General features: G+C 50.6%; 1 protein-coding gene and 1 non-coding gene across 14 annotated transcripts in view; both read right to left on the bottom strand.

Annotated features, from left to right (window-relative positions):
* The window catches only part of Arrb1 (arrestin, beta 1), a 72,058-nt gene that overhangs the window by 41,792 nt on the left and 9,847 nt on the right, over positions 1–20,419 (bottom strand).
* On the bottom strand, positions 13,661–13,755 carry Mir326 (microRNA 326). Its single transcript, NR_031773.1, has one exon. It is a non-coding gene; the product is annotated as a microRNA 326 (primary transcript).

Raw genomic sequence — 20,419 nt, 5'->3', positions numbered from 1 at the left:
GGTGAGCCTCTGACCCCACCTCAGCCTCCATAGCTCATCTCCCCTTCTCCCAATCCCTTGTCTCACTTCAGCTTCTCTCAAGATTTGTCATCAATGACTGTAAATTACTGTTTAAAAAAAAAAGCAGACGGTGATCCTGCTGCTTAAGCAGCATGTGCAGCACCCAGCACCCAGCACCCAGCTCCCAGCACCCAGTTCCCAGCACCCACCACCCACCACACACCTCCCACCGTCATATCTTGTATTATTGCTCATTCAGAATCCTCAGGGAGCCACTGGTGACTCCTCAGATCCTGTGTTCAGGCCTAGCTATGCCTGTCCTTCCCCTCAGAGCACTCTTGTACTGTCCATTCCTTGCTAGCTGTTTCCCTGCTATGAACTACAGCCCTCACTAACCCAAAGGCAATGTCTGTGTGGTGGCCAGAGTGTCCCAGCGATGTGCTGGTGCTCAGTGTAAGTCACTTCACACTGGCTTATGCTAGCTCAGTACTGAAGGCTGTACTCGTCACTCAGCAGAGGGAGGAGGTGATCTGACCCTTGTGCAGGTGAGGGCAGGGAGACCCAGCTGGGAAGGGTGACTTCCTTTCATACCCAGCTAAGCATGAACCAGCACTCAGGCTAGCTTCAGAACCTATGGGCTCCCACTACAGACCCTGGGCAGCTCCCTATGGAATGTTCAAAGGCAAAAAAGTCCTGAAGGCATCAGCATTTGAGGAGGAAGGAGAACCACATGGAAAGCATGTTAAAGTCAAGCTGGGCCCTCATCGAAGTCAAGGGGATGCTGGGAATTTCTTTCCTAGCACCATAGTGTGTGTGAAGGGGATCTCGGTCACTTACCACCATTAAAAAACAAAACAAAACAAAACAACTTTTTATGCAGACCTAGGGATTCGAACTCAGGTCCTCCTGCTTTCACAGTAAGCACTTTACCCTCTGAACCATCACTCCAGTCCTAGCAGCTGCACTTTTAAAAATGGAGATGCCAATGCTGTGGCCCAGGGACACGAAAAACCCAGTATTCTCCACCTTGTATTCAGGCCTCCGCCCTCCGTGCACAGAAAAGGAGTCTGAGGGAACAGAATACTGGAGTAGGGAGGGAAGAAAAAAGGAAATCTTTCCCCAGGCTATCTTGTTAGATTTCCTAACGCTCTGTCCAGACAGACTCTCTACCCTTATTACAGAGGTAACAGCGATTCGCCAAAGTAGGTAAGATGGCCAGTCACCGCCAGAGGTTGGTGGAGGCCCCATGGTTTCACCCCACATGTGGGTGAAACCCTGCTTCAGTCATGGCTGCATTCCACATCCTGCTCACCCAGAGAACACAGCCAAACCCCTAGGTCCCTCAGAGCCTCAGAACCCGCTCGTCCCCCTACATGGCCTACTGCTTCTCAGGCCCAAGTCTATAGCACAGAAGCCAGAACTCAGGTGAAGAGGCCAGGGCTGGTGTCCTTCTGGCAGTTCAGGGTGCCCATCACCTGACTGGAGCTTTCTTGCACATCTAGATCCCTCTCTGCTGCCACTGAAGTGGGAATACTGTAGGCATCGGGACACCCGGGAGAGCTTGCATGGATGGGTTGATCTGGCTGTGCTGATCGCGTGGGAGCGCCTTCCTATCTGGCTTACCTGTCCAACTCTTCCTCATCCTACAAAACCCATGCCAGCTCTACCTCCCCCGGCAAGAACTCCTGAGGCCTCTGTTTGCCCTCAGCAGCTCAGCCACCCTGGCTGCTTCTCCACCATATTTACTAAGCAGCTGCACTCCCCTGGCACAGTGCAAGGTGCTGAGGCTTCGAGGTCGAGCCTTGGCTCTATCAGGCCAGGGCGCTTGTCTGCTTTATCCATGTAATGGCAACCAGACAGAACCAGTGAGGGTCCCCAGTGGGTAGGGGGGGGACCTGGGCTGGGAATCTGTACTCAGCTTCTACTCGGGTCACTACTGAGGTTGAAGGCCTCCCGCTGCCCTCAGGCCTAGAGAGTAGAGGTGCTGGATGAGGCCTACCAATCTATTACCAAATAAGGACAAGGTCTTTATGAGCATTTCCAGAAAACAGAGGCCCCACAGAGAAAGGATGCGCCCAGAGTCCACCCAGAGCAGCCCCGGAATGACTGGTGGCATCCTCGGCAGGTGTGGGTTTTATGCTGAGGAGAGAGCAAGCAGGTGGCTTGCCCCACCCTGAGGACTCCCTCCTTGGGTCCCTCCAAAGGGCCAAAGGCATCAAAGTCCACTCTGGGAAGCCACAGCCCACAGAGGCTCTAAGCAAGAGGATCGCTGCTGCTGCCTGAGGTGGACTGAGGCTGGAGTAGAGCCAGACTGGCAGAGGAAACATCTTGAGCGACACTGGGAGGAAGGGAGGAGGAATGAGAGGGAGGAAAGAGCCAGACACACAAAGTCCTCCGCTTCGCCTCCTTCCAACCAAAACAGAATTCCAGGCAGGCTGAGACCTGTGAGGAAGGAGATGGGGGAAGAAGCTAGGGTCTCAGAGGCCGTGGCGAGACACCAGCCCTGGGGCTGGAGCCTCTGGAAGCCCATTAAATCCTATTAAATACCTCACCGATGTACCTAACACTTCCCTAAGCCCCAGACCCAAGGTCTGGGCTGAGTAACAACTCAGTGGAATTAGCACGAAATCAAAAATATCACGGTGTAAAACTATTCTGATGGGGGTGGGTGGGTAAAAGCATAGCCTCTGGGGAAGCCCCAAGCCACTGGCGATCCAAGAAGCCCAAAGGAAGGAGTGCAGGTTGAGACAACACTGGGCTCCAGACAAGCAGAAACTGGTCTGTGCCTCAGGCGCGAGGCTGTTACCCAGTGGGATGACAGGCTGGAATGAAGAGACCAGAGGAGGCAAGGGGACTGAGGAGGAGGGGGCATCATCTTTGTCAATGCCCTTCACACTGACACGCACAGATAGACACACACAGAGACAGACACACAGGGACACACACATATACAGAGACACAGACACACAACTGCTGGTCTGAAAGGTTTCTTAGGACCAGGTTCTTCAGCACCATCAACTGAGTTGCAGAATGGGGTTCTTTTGCAAGCTATTTCTTCTCAGAGCCAGATGTCCTAGTTCAACTCCATCCCCACCCCTCCACACCCCCTACACCCCACCACCATCACCACTAGAGTAGTCGGGAGGCCTCCCTCTCATGGCCCATGCCTTTAGGAATACCTCAAATACCTAGCACAGATCACAGAGGAACTGTGGGAAAGGACCACAATCCCTCTCCTGAAAGCAGGAAGCAAGGCCCTGCAGGACCGATGCTCAACCAAGGAGTATAGGTGACTCTTACAACTGTTCCAAAGTGCTAGGATGCTCAGTGGTTAGCCTGAGGAGCCAGGAAAGTCTCCCCTGCAAAGGAGTTATGCACTAAAGGGGGACAGGGTGGGGATGCCTCCTGGAGCGCAACTCACAGCAAGGAGAGTCAAAGGTGCTCAGCCACCAAGCCTGGTGACCTGAGTTTCATAGCTGAGTTCCCGAATAGTAGGTGAGACCTGACCTGCTCATTGTCCTCTGACCTCCTCCCACCAGCCATAAGGGAAGCCACTAGACAGGAAATAAGATCCGCCTGGCAGTGTCGAAGCCTAGTTGTGTTGAACGTATAGGTACAGGCTAGAGACACACGGCCAAGAATTCATACCAAGACTCGTAAACCTTCCTTCTGAATGGTGGGATCAGGGGTGACTGTCATTTTCTTTGTCCGAGTGAGAAGGACTGCTGCTGCTTAATTACTGAGCGAGAACATTAATGCCTTCAGCTGTGCCCTCAGAACTGGGGCCACATCACCCCACGCCCACATCTAAGGGAAGCCTGCACCAAGGCACTAGCTTTGGGGCAGTATCTCTTAGCCTTCCTGTTCACTATTAGTGCCCTGATATGAGGACTGCACCCTGCAAATGAAGGCGCTCATGGCTGCTTGCTGAAGGAACAAACGTGCTCCCGAGACCATAGTGCTCTCCTTTATCTGTGTCAAGTGAAGATGAGGTCTGTCCCACCTTCTGGGTGAGGGTCAGAACCTGGTACCAAGGTGCTACTAAGGCCTGTGGATGAAGAAAGGGCTCAGTAAATGGACTCCCTACCCAAAAGTCCTCCCTGGCCCAAGGATGCCAAGTTCCTGAGGCATGGGGTTGATGAGAGGAGGGTGGGCACAAGGGAGAAGATTGGTCAGGTGTTCTAGAATACAGAAAGCTTGATCCAACCAGACCTGACTCCTGCTTCCTCAGGTCCTTCTCTTTCCACTGTGGCTTGGTCCATTAGGGACACTCAAGGCCCTCACAGAGGAGAACAAGCTCTGGAAGGTTCCAGCTGCCGTCCTCACTCCAGATGTACTTTACTTTGTTTTGTTTTATTCTATTTTGTGATAGGGTCTTACTGTGGCGCCCTAACCAGCCTGGAATTTGCTACATAGACCAGTATGGCTTCAAACTTGTGGTAATCCTCCTGCCTGTCTCCCAAGTGTGGTATCGTCACACCCAGCTCACGTACTATTTGCATAGTTTTGTTTTGAGACAAGGTCTCATGTAGCCCAGGCTAACCTTGAACTCCTTATTGCCATGCTTACAATCCCTGAGAGCTCACTCAGATGACTGACAGACACCACTCTACCCACGCCCACCCCGTGCTACATGTAGCAGGTTTTGGAAGGAGAAGGGAACAGGTGCCTTCCTAGCATGGCTCTTCTGACTGAGGTCAGGAGAGCCCCTGGTACAGCAGAAGGAAGCCAGTGGGTGCACACTGAGGTGGTCAGGAAGCAGGGGAGATACAAGCCTTATAACCACTCAGCAACCTGAGTGGGGAGACGGGAGTGCACCTGAGGAAGACTTTGCTGGGAGTGACTTGTAGCCAGGTGACTCCATGTGTCAGTTTTTACCACTGAGGGTAAGCGAGGGTGCCAGATTGGCAACTGAAGGTGCAGGAAGAGAAGTTCAAACGGACATCTTCAGGGCTGGGCAGAACATGGAGGAATGGCAGCTGAAGGAAGACTGTTCTGTCCTGGAGGGCTAAGGGCCCACTGAGCCTCAGTGGTTTGTGGACCAGCATGAGGAAGTGAAACAGAAATAGCCTTGTCCGAAGAAGATGGGGACCCTGTTCTCCACCACTGCTGGCCAGGCAAAAACCACATCCTTCACCCCAACTCCTACCCTGCTGCCAAAATGGCAGCCCCCCCCCCCCCAAAGTTGTTATCAATCAAGTCTCAGTAGGCGTGAGAGCTCAGGTCATTCCAGACCAGGAGATTGAGACAATTGAACAGGTGCGGCCAGGAGGCACAAGAGCCCACCCCCTCTAAGCTTGCTGGTCTCTTCCTCAACAACACCAAGTACTTCTCAGGACCTCTAGGGACTTCTGAGACCCTGCAGATCTCAATCCTCTGCACTCTGTCATCAGCCTCTGCCAGTGCTCATAACTGCAGCAGAAGCAACTCAGCTCTGTGGTGTTGCAAGGGCTGGAAGATAGAAAAATGCAGGGAACCAATCTGAACTGTCCATACAAGGCAAGGAAACCAAAGCCCCGGGGCTTTGCTGCTGGCCTCCTCAAGCCTTGTTCCCCAGTTCCTAAGCCCAGTCCATTTCAAAACCATTAGAAGTCCCGCTGGGTCCCAAGGGAGGCGCCTGCTTAGCCAGACCTGGAGAAGCAAGGGGTGCGGACTTTTCATCAACAGCCTGGGCTGCAGGTGCAGCGGGCTGACTCGTCTCAGGATGTGAGGCGTTCCTGAGAGCAGGCTCTGAGTCAAGCCTGCAGCTGTGTCTCCAGAACCCTGCCCCAGCCTGGCTCCCTGTGGGTGCCCAGCAAATGAACAAATAAATAAAACCATGAATGAGTGATAATAACAGCTACTGGTGTGGAGTTCTTTCAAATATTAACTCATTTAATTCTCAGGAAAGCGTTAAGATTCTCATAATAGAAGATTCAAATTTCCATAATAAAACTGTATTATTCCCACTTTCTAGGCAGGGAAACTAAAACAAATACATGAACCAGGATGACACGCTTTGTCTAAAGTTATTAAGGTTTTTATTTTTAAGATTTTTTTTTAATGGGCTGGAGAGATGGCTGCTCCCAGAGGTCCTGAGTTCAATTCCCAACAATCACGTGGTGGCTCACAACCATCTGTAATAGAATCTGATGCCCTCTTCTGGTGTGTCTGAAGACAACTACAGTGTACTCACATACATTAAACAAATAAATCTTTAAAAGCCAGTGGTAGCACACACCTTTAATCCCAGCACTCAGGAGGCAGAGGCACAGGCAGAGGCAGGCAGATCTTGAGTTCGAAACCAGCCTGGTCTACAGAGTGAGTTGCAGGACAGTCAAGGTTACACAAAGAAACAAATATAAACAAGGCATATCTTGTTTATCTTGTATGTATGTATGTGTGTCTGTGTGAGTGTATGTGCACATGTGTGTGCACGTGTCCAACAGGCACTAGATCCCTGGGAGCCAGACCTCTGGGAGCCACCTGACGCTAGCTCTCATGGCTGAACAGTAAGTACTCTTGACCACTGAGCCCCTGAGAACTCTTGACCTCTCCAGCCCCTGAGAACTGTTATGGTTTGGACGTGACTTGAGCACTTCCCCCTAGGACTCAGGTATTGAGGTTTGTTCCTAGGGTGGTGGCATTGAGAGGTGATGGCCCTTTAAGAGGTAGAGTTGGCTGGGAGCATGCTCCGTGGTAGAATATTTGCCTTGTGTACACGAAGCCTGGGCAAAAGGAAGGAAGGGAAAGAAAGAAGGTAGCGGAAGGCAGCAAGGAGGCTGAGGGCACTGGCCTCTGGAGGGAATAAGTTAGTTCTTGAAAGAGTGAGGTGTGAGCTATGGAGACAGTTCAGTCAGCTGGGAAAGCAGACAGACCCATGTGGAAAAGGCTGCATCATGGTGCTTCCTTATAATCCCAACACAGATGGTTCCCCAGAGCTCACTGGTAGCCAGTCTGGACTACTAGGTAAGCTCTAGGCCAGTAAGAGACTCTGTCTCACAAAACAAACAAACAAAAACAGGGTGGATGACTCCTGAGGAATGTTCAGAAGAACAGCTCTGGTCTCCATACACGTAGGCAGGGGCACCCACACACTTGTGTACCCACATGAACACGCACACACTGTCACAAAGAGTTGTTAGGATAAGTAAGCCAGACCCGAGTGGCTCTCTGGCTCCCAGGCTCACCGTGATGTCATGCATCAAGAGGCCTTCACAGACCTAGCCCAGGCCAGTGCTATATCTTGGGATCTCCGGAACTGTGAGCTAGATAAGTCTCAGGCATTCTGCTACAGCAACAGAAAACACACCGACACCAAGAACTTTGGTCTTGGCCACTATCAAACGGCTCCGGCCTCTTAGACCTGAGCTCTGCTTTCTTCAACAGCTTCAACCTAAATCCCAGATCTCCCCTGCCTCTCCCCCCAAAAGGAAGCCACCGTTCTCATGATGATCGTTGTCAACTTAAAACACAAACTTACAGAGACGAAATTCACATAGCATGCCATTAACATTTAAAATGAAGTATCCAAGCCAGCCCCAGTGGCACATGCCTATCGTCCCACGCAGGTAGGAGAAGCAAAAGGATCATGAGTTTGAGGTCAGCCTGAGATACACGGTAAGACCCTATTAATCAATCAAGATCCATCCATAAGATCAACAGGTTGCTGTAAGGAACCAGTAAGTTAGGAACCAGGGAGATGGGTCAGTTGGTAAAGCACACACCACACAGACATGAGGATCTGAATTTGATCACCCAGAACTTCATCCCCCCCCCAAAAGAAAGCCAGGTGAGTTCCTATAACCCCAGCACCAGGGAGGTAAGGAGAGAAGGGTCCCTGGGGTTCAGTCAAACCGATGCACTCCAGGTTCAGGAAGTGACCCTGTCTCACAAGAGAAGGTGGACAGCAACTGAGGAAGAGAGGGAACATTTACCCCTGGCTTCTATATGTACGCAAACATGTTAGTTGATTAACAATTAAAATTCAGCCTCTGTATGAAATAGCCATCGGCAGTCAGCACCTTTGCACAGCCCCCCAAAATCCTTACCCATTAAAGTCTTTCCTCCCCACCCCCTCATGCGGGCTATCCATGTCATGGACTCACCTGTTCTAGAATTCTGAAATATAATATGTGGCCTTTGGTACCCAGCTTCTATCTCTTAGCATTCTGCCTCCATAATGATTCACCCAATACAGCCTGAGTTAGGGTCCCACTGCCTTTCATTGAATAACATTCTAGATACCACGCTGCCTATCTACAAATCTGTGACCAGGATTTGGTCCCCTAGTTAGATATTAACTGTAACTCCCGCCTTGGCCCCACAAGTAGAGATCATTTTGTTCCCATCTCCAGGAAGAAACACTAATGGTCACCTGGGGTACAGGTTATAACTTAAACTAAAACCTCTGGCCTCTGAAACAGATGCCTTCCTAGTGTGGTGTCCTCCCAGCATTCCTCACTCCACACATCTGTTCTTCTCTGTGTCTACACCCCAGGGTCCCAAAGGGGGCTGACATCATATGCACAGCTTAAGCTAAGGGCAGACTCCACTACAGCCCAAAGCCACAGAGATCAGAGGGCTGCAGCCCCACCCTTGGGGACCAGCTCTTGCTCAACCAAGGTTTTCCTGGATCCAAGGCCAGAGGCCAAACACCCCAATGTGTGAGGCAGGAATCTGCAGTAGTGACCAGAGCCTTTCACCCCTCCTGTCATCTTCCTCTGCACGAGGAAGGTGGCCCCCAGCAGATGGCCCTAGAGATCCTTGAGCAAGACTAGTGAGCTGACTGCACAGGTAACTGGAAAACACAGAACCAGCATGGACCGGATGGGCACAGAGCAGTCGCTAATGAGGGGTTCTCCTCAGCCAGTGCCTTCACTTCTCAATCTTTAAACATCCTTGGTCTAGAATCCCCGCTACCTCTTCCTGCCATCTAGCCTTGGATGGTGCCAAATTGCACCTCCTCTGAGACACCTAGCCCAACAGCAGGAGACAGGTTGATGATCTCTAATTTGAAAGTCCTAAAGACTCCCAAATCTGAAACTCTGTGAGCATCAAGAGGCCGCAAGGGGAAAACTGCAAACCTGACCTCAGGCAAAGGGACTCGGTGAAAGCAAAGGGACACTGAATGGTATAAAACTGGAGCTAGGGTTGTAGCTCAATGTTAGGGCACTTGCTCAGTATCCACAGGTCCCTGGGTTCAGTACACACACATACACACACACACACACACACACACACACACACACACACACACGAATGCACACACCCCTACCTATAAAATCATCATTATAAGGGAAACATAACACAAGTGAATTTCATGTTAATTTGGGTCTCATCCCCAAGAAATTTTATGACGTATATGCAAATGTTCCAAACTCTCAAACCTAAAACATTTCCCAAGCACGAAGGGTATTCAGCCTGTATAGAATTCCAGATCTGGGGAGTCGAGCAACGTGGCTGTCCTTGAGGTGTTCCCGCTGACACTGTTCCCAGCCAGACCATCCCCGAGTAACACACAGGTGCAGTTTGACCACCAGAGACCCTCAGAGACCATCTCCTTCCTCTGTTTTGGGACAGGGCCTTCAAACTCCCCACCTCTGTAACCAAGGCTGAGCCCTAGAACATCGCTTTTAAGACAAGGTCTCACTAAGCAGACAGGAAGCAAATAAGAACAGCAGCCCTGCTGCAGAGCCTGGGGGCCCATCAGGCATCAGCCCTGTACACAGGTAACTAAGGAGGCTGAGAGTGGGAGACGGTGCCTTCCCCAAGGACGAGCACACTGTTTGGTTATCCAATACTAATGGTCAGCCCTAAAAACATATACACAGCAACACACTGAGCAGGTCACACTTAGGAATATTAATACATACACATATATACACATATAGACATATATACACGTAACAGCAATTAATGAAAAGAGGCCATGAATATGAGATTTACTTATGTACTACATATAAGTACACTGTAGCTGTCTTCAGACACACCAGAAGAGGGCATCAGATCCCATTACAGATGGTTGTGAGTCACCATGTGGTTGCTGGGAATTGAACTCAGGACCTCTGGAAGAGCAGTCAGTGCTCTTAACCACTGAGCCATCTCTCCAGCCCGAGGCCATGAATTTGAAAGAGAGCAAGGAAGGGTACATGAGAGGGTGTTGAGAGAGAGAACAGAGAAAGAGAAATGATGTAATTATATTATAGTCTCAAAAAGGAGGAGAAGTAATAATAATAATAGGGCTGGAGAGATGGCTCGCAACCATCTGTAATGGGATCCAATGTCCTCCTCTGGTGTGTAATTAAATCTTTTTTAAGTAATAATAACAATAACAATAACAATAATAATAATGATCTGTGTAGCTAGAACTGGCTATGTAGACCAGGCTGGCCTCAAACTCAGAGATCCACCTGCCTTTGGCTCCTGAGTGCTGGATTCAAGGAGTGTGCCAGCGCACCCAGCATTCCCTCTAACTTCTGATCCTCTTGTTTCGAGTAGATGGCCAACGTGACCAGTTTATGTGGCACTAGAACTGAACCAGGACTTCATGTAAGCACACTTCCAACTGAGTCAAATGCATGGCCCCAAGGCCACCACCTTGTGCCTACAAATTGAGTCACCTTAGAAAACCCCTTCCTGGGGGAACAAAATACTCATGGGAGGTAGAGGGTGGGAGGGACTTGGGAGGAAGAGAGGAAGGGGATGGGAAAAGGGGGGCCAGGATCAGATATGGGAGGAGCCGGGGATGATATACAGAGGATCAGGAATTTGAATAGAGGTGTGTAGTAATGGGGGATGGAGAACTGGGGGTAGCCACAAGCAAGTCCCAGATACCAGGAAAACAAGAGGATCCCAGGACCCAACAGGGATGAGATTAGCTGAAATGCCCAACAAAGGGGAGGGAGAACCTGTAGAGACCATATGCAGAGGTTAGGCAAGGGTGGGGCCGCCCACTCTTCTCAAAATTTTAACCCAGAATTGCTCCTGTCTAAAGGAAATATAGGGACAAAGAGTAGAGCAGAGACCAAAGGAAAGGCCATCCAGAGGCTGCCCCACCTGGGGATCCACACCATATACATAATCAGACACCAAACCCAGACACTATTGCTGATGCCAAGAAGTGCTTGCTGACAGGAGCCTGATATGGATGTCTTCTGAGAGGCTCTGCCAGAGCCTTACTGATACAGATGAGGATGCTTACAGCTAACCATTGGACTGAGCAGGGGGCCCCAATGGAGGAGTTAGAGAAAGGACTGAAGGAGCTGAAGGGGTGTGCAACCCCACAGGAAGAACAACATCAATCAACCAGCCACCCTCTCTCCAGAACTCCCAGGGACTAAATCACCAACCAAAGAGTATACATGGGGGACACATGGCTCCAGTCACATATGTAGCAGAGGATGGCATTGTCTGGCATCAATAGAAAAAGCCCTTGGTCCTGTGAAGGCTCCTTTCCCCAGTGTAAGGGAATGCAAGGGTAGTGAGGTGGGAGTGGATGGGTGGGTCATAGAAGCAAGGGGAGGAGGGATGGGAGAGGGGAGAACTGAGAAAGGGGATAACATCTGAAGTGTAAATACATAAAATATCCAATAAGATAAAAAGAAAACCCCCTTCCCATTTGACGAGAGCTTGACAAATATTCAATGGATGGATGGATGGACAGATGGACAACTCCCCCTGCAAGCTGTGTGGTCCTGGACAAACTGCTGAACTCTTTGCCTGAGTCTCCCTTTCCAAGCCGACACCCCATTCTGGGATAATTTGGAACACTGAGAGAGAGAACACATACAAAACCTCCCGGGGTCAGACAGAAGTAGACCCACCCCATCCTGCCCCTCTGTTCCCAAGGCCAGAGGAAAGTACCCAGCCTCTGGACTGGCATAAATGTTTATGCCAATCCCCAGCCTCTCAGAGACAAGTTATTTGTTTGGCTTATAATTAATTGCAGAAGGCCAGGCTGGGCAATAAATTCTGCTGTGGAAATATAAACAGTTTTGCACAGCGCTCCAAACCCATTGTGAGGCCGACGGTAAGGGTCCACTAGGAATGGAATGTCTGCACTATCATTCCCCACCCGAGACAGAGCACGGGTCAAATGGACGGCTGAGAACACTTCCAGCATTACCTCCTCCAAGACCCAGCAGAACACTTGATTTATCTGGTTACCCAATCTGAACCTGAGCAAAGACTTGCCCCACCTAGAAAATGGCTGGGCTGAATGAGGAAGCAGGCTCGACTTAATGAGAGAGAGAAAGGCAAATCTAGGCTATGTTCTCTGCATGGAATTCACACTGCATACCTCTGGTGCCAGGCGCTGAAACCAGGAGACACAGCTCCCAGGGCGCTAGCATTCCACAGCAGGGAGATGGCAGATGTCAGAGTGTCTCTAACAGCAATTTGATTACAGGGCTCTGCAGAGAACAAAGTTACTGGCCTCAGGGAGCCTAGCAACAGTCACAGCCACTGGGGCTCCACAGGGTAAAAAAACGTACAGAAGCTCCCTGGCAGAAACACACAGTAGGTGCACAGAACATGGGTTTTTACCCCCAAAGAACATTCTTTTCTTCTTACTGACCCTTTTGAAGTGTCTCATAGGTGCTGTGTACAGGCTGAGGAAAGTCACAAGACAAACAAAAGCTCAGGGAGCACACATGGATACGGGGCACAGGCAGGTGGGTATGCCGCAGGCAGGACACAAGGTAATGGGGGTTATGGGAATATGCTAGGCACAATCTGAAGACCTACTCTGTGCCTGGGTTAAGTCTTACAGTATCTCTTCTGAGGCTTACCACAAACAATTCCATGGCAGGAAGGACATAGTATTAGCCACTTTTACGATAAAAACAAAAGTTCAGGAAAATCATGTAACTATTTAACATTCACTGACCTGACAAGCAGAAGAGGTAAAAATTCAATTTGTTTTTTTTTCCTTTGAGACAAAGTCTCATGTAGTCAAAACTGGCCTTGGACCCAGCAGGTAGTTGGAAGCTGAAGATGGTCTTGAACTGTCCTCCTGCTCAGTCCCCCTGGCTCTAGGATTACAGGTGTGTACCATCAACTCAGTTAGACATGGGGTTTGAAACTTAGCCTAATAACCGGGTCCCTGATCTTTCTCGTAACCCACAACCTGCTCTCCTCCTTTCTTCTGTAACTTGGGGAAGGACAGGCTGCCCCCACCGGGACTGCAGGAGAGGAGGATAGCATAGCTGGCTTTTTACTGAGCTGTGAAGGTCAGCTGAGCTGCCTTGGAAGCGTCTGCAAGCCCTAAAGCAATCAGACTCCAACCAACGACTGGAGCAGAAGCCGGGCCAGGCTTCCTCTAGCCTTTCCCCATGGAGAGCCCCGTGTGGGCTCTGATAGTCCCTTTCCAGTCGGGCTGTGCCCCACAGTTGATAGAGCAGGTCACCCTCCTAGTTTGTACTGCATTCACTTCCCAAGTGCTGGGATCACAGACATGCACCACTACACACGGTTTATGGGTGCTGGGAGTCTAACCCAGGGCCACATACATGAGTTACACCCCATCCCAGATGTCTGGTATTAAAAAAAAAAAAAAAAACCTAATAATGAACAACACAAACGATCTTTCTTTTACAAATTCAGGCGAGCTCTGAGACCTGGGACACAAAAGATGAGGCCCTGAGGGAGCCTGGAGCTGGTGTGCTGCTTTGCCTCGAGGTAAATCTGCCTCGGGACTGGAGGAAGGGCCCAGAGGCGATCTGAGCATAACCCGCCTTCACAAAGGCCCTGCCCCCAGCCCCACAGACAGATGAGACTCGGAAGAACTCTTCTGGAGCAGAGCCCTCCCTGGTCCAGGTCTGCGTGTCTTGCCACAGCTTCTGAAGTAGTCAAGCTCAGCTGAGTCCAGGGCCTGCTGCTCACAAAGGCCAGGCCAGTGGAATTCATGGTGATCCTGATACACATCTCTGTGAAGATCCTTCCGGGAGTGGGCTAGCAGGATCTGCCCCCCCCCCCATGGCAGCACGTGCAACCCAGAGTAGCTAAGAACCCCACCTGCCAGCTAGCACATACCATAGTGTGTACACACACACACACACACACACACACACACACACACACACACACACACACACGGTAATTTGTTTCATCCCTGGGGTGGTTTGAATATGCTTGGCCCACGGAGAAGCAGCACTATTAGGAGGTGTGGTCTTGTTAAAGGAAGTGTGTCACCGTGGAGGTGGGCTTTGAGGCTCCTAAGCTCAAGTTCTGCCCAGTGAAGAGAGAGTCAGTCCTCTGGATGCAGTCGGATCAAGATGCAGAACTCTCAGCTTCTCCAATGCCATGCCTGCCTGGATGCTGCCATGCTTCCTGCCTTGGTGGTAATGGACTGAGCCTCTGAACTGTAAGCTTCCACCAATTAAATTCTGCCCTTGGTCATGCCTCGGTCATGGTGTCTTTTCACAGCAATGGAAATCCTAAGACAGTCCCCATTTTGCAAAAGGAGACAGTAAGTGCAAGCCAACTATGCACTAGACACACCAAGGGGCTTTCTTCAAGAGCCATGACACAGACACTTGGGTAGAAGAACTGTGACCATGTGGGGCCGTGAGAAATTGACCCCTTCATTTCTGAAAACAGACTGACTAGAGCATGGGCCTCCTCCCCCACCTCTCACCCTAGCTGTCTCAATTCACCCTGGAGGGAAGAAGCAGTAGACAGACACTCAGAGGGCAGTGACCACAGAGTGAAAGGACTTGAGCTGCCAGGGCAGAGCAGCAGCTGAGAAATGACAAATCCTCCTGAACAGCAGAAACCAGCCAGTGCCCCCGCCTTTTCACCAGACATGCAAGAAAGCGCTGGACCCTGGAAGTGCACTTCAGAGCAAAAGCCTTGCACACTAAGGGCCTTGGGTCTGTGCACTCATGCCAAGCACACCTCACTTCCCACTGCCCAGTTCCGTCCTCACTGTCCACTGTCCACCTCCTGGGCCTTCAACGTGCTTTTATCACTTCCCGTCCCACATCGCAAAGCAGGACTTGCTTTCACTTGTCCTAGTCCCATCCTGTCCGGCACTAATGACATTGATATACCTCATTCACAAGCCTTTACAGAAAATACACAGAAGGAAACTGGTGGTTTGAATGAGAATGGTCCCCATAGTCTCATATGTTTAAATGTTTGGTTCCCAGTTGGCAGACTGTTTAAGGGAGGATTACTTTCTCTCTCTCTCTCTCTCTCTCTCTCTCTCTCTCTCTCTCTCCCTCCTGCCTGAGGATCAGATGTAAGCCCTCAGTTACTGCTCAGGGGCCATGCCACCCTGCTTCCTACATGGTCTCCCCCTCCGAAACTGTTTGCAAGCCCTCGATTACATTCTTCCTTTTATAAGTTGCCTTGATCGTGGTGTCTCTTCACAGCAGTAGAATAGTAACTAAGACAGTAACTTAGTTACTAATGTACCCAGCACTGAGCTGAGGGGAGGTCCCCAAAGGTACAAAAATGAGACAGTCTCAAGAAGGTGGCATGGCACTGTGTGCCCCAGTCTTGGCCCTGACCTGAAAAGAGCATTCACTCACCAAACAGGTGCTTATCAAAGACACCTGCTCAGCCCTTCGCCCACAGAGCGACACCACCCTGTGAGGTAGGTATTATCCTTCCTATGGTATGCAGAAGAAACCAAGGTTCACAAAGGTGCCAATGACTTGCCCAGCCGTAAGAAGCTGCAAGTGCTTGTCAAGACTTGAACTCAGACCCAATGAGACAAAAAGGTAGGTGAGTTCCAGAATGCACGTGATAGAGCTGTAAAGTCAAAACGAGGCCAAGTCAGCTTTGCGGCCCGTATCTGCATATCCTATGTGGGCAGAAGATAAAGGAAAGGACAGAGAGGCTTAGGCCTTTTAAATCATCTCTAAGCTAGGAGATCTTAGTCACCAGTTCAAAATCCATCCATTTCCCCTTTTCTACTACTTCTATCTGCTTTCTTTCCGCACCAGGACCAGGAAGGAAGTGAGAAGAAGGAAAGGGTACTTTTCCTTTGGGTCAGGAGCCCTGGCCTACTTCCTCTGAGCCCTCTCCAACCTCCCTCCCGAACTCTGGCTCAAAGGACAGCCTCTAACAGCAGCGGCTCCACACCTGGAAAATGTGCCCACACAACTGTTTAACTTAAAACAGAAGGAAGGAGAAGGCCAGGGATGTAGCTTGGTTGGTAGAAGGCTTGCTTCACATGGATTCCATCCCCAGAAATGCATAAACATATCTGATAGCACATGACTTGCAATCCCAGTATTCAGGGCGTGGAGGCAGGAGATTCACAAGTTTGGAGTCATCTTTGAATACATAGTGAATTTGAGGCCACCCTGGGATACATGAGATCCCTGCCTCTAAATGTGAAGGGTGGAGGGGATGGACAATTCTAAGGAGTAGAATCTGAGGCGTAGAGGAGTACACACCATCATTCCTAGTACTCGGAAGGCTGAGAAAGGAGCATCACCGGGAGTACAAGGCCAGCCTGGGTTATACCTAAAGTGAGATCACATCTTGCAAACAACATATAAAGAAGCTCCTATCGATTAGAGAGGGAAGGGCTCTTCAGGCCAAAGCCTAATCTGACAGATACCCAAGTATGGAAAGGCGATGGCCATTGAGGTCAAGCCAATATCCACAGTGTGGGGACAGCAGGCAGAAAGTTAGGGACAGGGACTGCGGGGTTCTTGGGAACCACCTGAAAACCAGATATGCTCCTGTAGGGAGCAACTGATGAGCTTTTAAGCCACGAAGGTCATGGTCTAGTGTGTTTCCAAACAAAAGGATTGGTTCAAGGCCCTATACTGAGCCCCAGAACAGGCAGAAAATGAGTGGGATGGCCCTGGCCAGAAGCTGGTTGCAGGGAACAGCTTTAGAAGACATGTCCACCTCACCATTCAGACTGGATGTCTGAGCTCAGACTGCCCAGGGAAGGGAATGGGCTTCTCTCCAGGGAGTGTGGACTCAGGTAACCTCTGGCCCAGATACCATCTCATTCTTAAGGAAGCTGTGGCTGGAGGAACCCAGGATGCCTGTGGCCAGGGCAGGGCTCACCATAGTCCTCTGAAAATTCCCTATGACAGGGTTCATTCTGCAAAATGGTGATTTCAATCATGGCGGCAGAATAGCGGCAGAAAAGGCACCGTGCCGCTGCATGCAAGAAAGAGCAGTGTGCATATTAACTGCTTGATTATAACTTGTCATCAGCTTTGTCCTTTTTAGGATATTGAAAAAAAAAAACTTGCCAAAAAAAAAATCAAAATTCTCCTCACCAAGTCTTTTTTTAATGCCTTCAGTTTTCTCCCACAGCCCTGGGGCCACACAGACTCATGACAAAAATCTCACCCACCAGATGAGCCCTGTTAATATGCTAGGTGCGCTCATTAGCACAGACACTACAGTGAAAAGGGAGGGTACCACTTCTCCACAATTAGCATCTCAGACAGAGACAGGCCTGCTGCCCTCTCTACCACACTGCTTGGCCTCAATGTCCCTAAAGATGGCTCTCCAAGTGATACAGATCAGCACATGTGCTCCTTCCCGACCACACCTCAAACACAGGCTGCGGCTCTTAAGACTTGCACCACCCTGGAAAAAGCCCCAGTGGGCTTTTGCAGGATCAGCTCTGCTGGAGGGAAGCTTTGAAACCTTGCTGTCCCAGTAATCCCGCTTCCGGTGCTGATTGCCCAGGATCTGCAGATAAGAGCATCTCATTTCTAATCTCACTAGAACGCTTGCTGTGACACTTTCCCCCTTGATTTCTTGACCTATTTGTTTTTTTGGTTTTTTTTCTTTCTTTCTTTCTTTCTTTTTTTTCGGAGCTGGGGACCGAACCCAGGGCCTTGCGTTTGCTAGGCAAGCTCTCTACCACTGAGCTAAATCCCCAACCCTGACCTATTTGGTTTTGTTTTATTAACAACAACAAAAAGGGTATGTGAGGGGACTCACAATGTCATCCTGGCTGGCCTGGAGCTCACAGTGCAGAGTAGGATGACCTCATCCTCCTCCCATGTGCTTAGATTATAGGCCTGCACTACCAGACTAGCTTCAACCCAGATATCTCTCTCTCTCTCTCTCTCTCTCTCTCTCTCTCTCTCTCTGTGTGTGTGTGTGTGTGTGTGTGTGTGTGTGTGTGTGTGTGTGTGTGTGTGTGTTTGGAGCAGTCTGCATTCCCAAGAAAATCCTTACTGAAAGCCATGAAATTCAAGCTGACACTCGGGTGGGGTGGCTTCCAGGCCTAGATGAATGCCTGTTTCATGGAGCACCAATGTCATCTCTCAGTCCTATCAAATGTATCTCCTGCAGCATGCTCCAGGGTCCCCTGTTCTGTTAGTGGCCTCTGAGCCTTAACCCTGAATTGCTGTCCGGTTGTAAACTGATACCCCTTACCACTCTCTTAAGAATATTACAGCCAGCTGGATGGTGGCGGCTGCAGCACCACCTTTGGCACACACCTTTGATCCCAGCAGCAGAGGCAGGTGGACCTCTGAGTTCAAGGCCAGCCTGGCCTACAGAGTGAGTTCCAGGACAGTCAGGTCTACACAGAAAAACCCTGTCTTTCAAAAAAAGAATGTTACAGCCACTTTCTTTCTCCCCCAGACAGACAGGTGCTATAAGAGGCTGTCCCCACTTCCTACCTCAGAACCCAGGGCCTGGCAAGACACTCAGAGAAATTTCTGTTCACAGGCACCTCCTGGCCCGGGGGGTGGGGGGTGGGGGGTGGGGTATCTTAGAGTGGGGGAGTGTAGTAACATAGCCCAGTAGAAAGGGAATAAGCCATTTCTGAAAATCCCAGCCTAAAAGAGGCAGCTTTTCATTCATGAGAATTTCAGGAGGGCCAATACACCAGCTACAGAGAAAGGGTGCTCCCTTATGTGGCGCATGAAACTGAACTGCTCCTTAAATGTCCACTGTGGTCGATTGGGCCACTCCAGGGACATGCCTGTAGTAGAGGTCTGGCACCCAGCCAGCACTGGAGAAATGTTTGTGGAACAAACTGAAAAATGCTGGCGATTTGTTCTGGCGGCAGAGGCCCGCTCCCCTCTGGGGGCAGTTTGTAGGCAAATGATCTCAGGCCCGCTGCCTGTTTCCTCTAATGAGGCTTTGCAGCTCTGAGTGTGGGAGGAGCCAATGCTCACTGCCAACCCAGTGGCCTGCACTGAGGCTACCCACAAGCCTATCCCACAGGGTGTGGACAAGAAGACCACTCTTACACCCAACTGCGCCCCAGCACAGGATGGTCACCATAACCTGCTGGGCCTAGAGATTCTGAACAAAGCAGCACCTGCCTCCTGCTTGCAGGGACTCACGGCAGAGGGAAGGAGGAAGTGAGGAGGGAGCCTTGCTGACTTATATAACAGCTTCCTAGGCCTCGGCCTCCAAGTCAGAGGCCCTGGCTGGGGGCAAGTCATAGCTCAACTCTTGAGACTGGCAAGAGGCTGAGGAAGCAGAAGCAGCCTCCTGCCGTGTGCTGCCAGTCGTCCCCCCCCCCCCCACCCGGACCGCAGGACCTCTCTCCAGCTCCTCCCACTGAATGCTGTGGGCCAGGAAGGGCTGTTGTTTTCCAAGTGTGTGAAAAAGTGGCCCTCCAGTTTCCCTGGGAGCAAACCAGGCTCTGGGCCCTGAACAGGGGGTGAGGGTTAAAGGAGTTTGGGCTGAGATGCTAGGGTCCCTTTCTCCACAGCTACTCCCAGCTTCCGGTTCAGCAATCTTTCCCCACTTCCTTTTAGAGACTCTGCTTTGGCGTACAGAGGCCAAAGAGGAGGCACCCCACCCCAACACTACAACGCTGGCCCTGGGCAATCTCACTTCCCTTTTCTGCCATGACTGGTCTTCTCCCGTGGCCCTGTGCAACCCACGGACCACCAAGCAGCAGTGCGCACGGCACTGGCGAGGAGCAGGCACAGGGAAGGGATGAGTAGAAGAGACAGGCAGACAAAAAACAAAGTTTATCTCCCAGGCTTCGATAACAAGTGGTGTCGGTATCACATTTTATTTATTTGTGTGTCCATGTGCATGAGAATCAGTTCTCTCCTCCGACTGCATGGGTTCTAGAGATCAAACTCAGGTAGTCAGTCTTCGAAGCAAGAGCCTTCACCAGCTGAGCTATCTCACTGGCCTTTTATCTCAGAAACCAGTCGGCCTCACATCCAGGGCAATCCTGCATGCTTGGATCCCACGTGTGCACCACCATTCCTGTCTATAACCTCTACCTCCCGGCCCTTGCCATCCAGTGTGATGGGAAAACTGACTTCCCAGATGGGGAAACTGAGGCCCAGAGAGTCCAAGCCCCTTGACGAGGTTCATGATAGTAAACAAGTGAGAGCCTGCTGGGCGGTAGCTGAATTTGTCTTACAGTAAAATCCACACCCCAAAATGTAGGGCTCTACTTCTGGGGAGTCCCTCCTCCCTCCTGCTCCCCAACACACACACACACACACACACACACACACACACA

This window comes from Rattus norvegicus, chromosome 1 (assembly GCF_036323735.1).
Source record: "Rattus norvegicus strain BN/NHsdMcwi chromosome 1, GRCr8, whole genome shotgun sequence".
NCBI classification, from domain to species: domain Eukaryota; kingdom Metazoa; phylum Chordata; class Mammalia; order Rodentia; family Muridae; genus Rattus; species Rattus norvegicus.
This window is presented reverse-complemented; position numbering and strand designations above follow the sequence as displayed.